Here is a 1465-nt window from a genome sequence, read left to right as displayed (position 1 = left end):
CGTGCAACCTTAAAACGTATTAATTACTGAGTCATAAAGGAACGTTAATACATTTAAATAATAAATACAATGATAACAAAAATATGCACACACGCACACCTTGGCACGCACACAGAAACACAGTGAGGGAGGTTGGAAGAAAATGAGTTTTGGGGGAAGAGAGGGGGGTGGGGGAGAGACAGATATAGCCTACAGAGTGCAAGCGAACTCATAATCACATTCAGAACAATCCATGCTGTTAAACACAGACATCATCTCTATATTATTTACCATCTTTTCCGACTTCTGAAAACTAGTTTCAGTAATAGTTAAGTGTTGAGTCGTTGGGTGTCGGCCCACTTAAACACATCAATTCTGTAGAATAATTCAGGGTTCAGCGCAACATAACGGCGCCTCAAACTCCTCTGATTCTCTCCTAACAGTTGACTGTTGACTTTTGCATCAAACACGCTCTATACAGAGACCACGGCCACACCGACCGGCGCTCCGTAATGAAACACGTTCCGCCGCCATCAGCTGGAATTGCCGGGAACGTTTTGCTGGCGGCGGGGAAACGTAAATGAAAGGAAATTACCGGGGAACGTTTCAGAATGAGGACGCGGTGTCGTCTCTCGGCTCCGGTGTCAACTGCACCTCGCCCTGGCCGAGAGTGATTCGTTTGATTCGTTGTGTGTGTGTGTGTGTGTGTGTGTGTGTGTGTGTGTGTGTGTGTGTGTGTGTGTGTGTGTGTGTGTGTGTATTTATGTGTGTGTGTGTGTATGCTTATGTGTTTGTGTGTGCTTATGTATGTGAACCTATATCTGTATGTCGTGTACGTCTGTGTATTTATGTGTGTGTGTGTGTTTATGTTTATGTGTGTGTCTTTGTGTGTGTGTGTGTGTGTGTGTGTGTGTGTGTGTGTGTGTGTGTGTGTGTGTGTGTGTGTGTGTGTGTGTGTGTGTGTGTGTGTGTGTGTGTGTGTGTGTGATGGTAAATTGGGATGCGTGACCGTGTTTACTATCAGCCAATCACGAGGCGAATCAATAACACCAACCTTTCTTTGATAGTAGACTAGTGATTGTGTTTGCCGATGTCTTAATCTACACAATCAACTACAAACCGCCGGCGTCATGTGACAAGCACGCTGATCAGGTGGTTCCCGCCTATGCCTGCTCAACGTGCGTGGAAAGGTTTGGATTTTTTCCCCGCCTGAAATAAACAAATGGCTTCTCCAATAACTACCATTTAGTGTTGTTATTATTATTTAATGTCCCCCACGGACAGCCCCCCGGCGGTGGCCCAGGTGAGAGATGTTAGGAATAACGTAGGCTCGTGTCCGCGGCTCCACGGCGGTCATTCATTTCGGCACCTCCGCGCGCGGAATGCGGAGCAGAGTTGCGCGCCGAGCAGCCGCCAGACGGCAGTGTTGCAGCGCGCGGGTTTACTGCGGAGCGACAAACTGTTCGTGAGAACAGAGGACTGACCT

Source organism: Gadus macrocephalus, chromosome 4 (genome assembly GCF_031168955.1).
Source record: "Gadus macrocephalus chromosome 4, ASM3116895v1".
Classification (NCBI taxonomy): Eukaryota; Metazoa; Chordata; class Actinopteri; order Gadiformes; family Gadidae; genus Gadus; species Gadus macrocephalus.
This window is presented reverse-complemented; position numbering follows the sequence as displayed.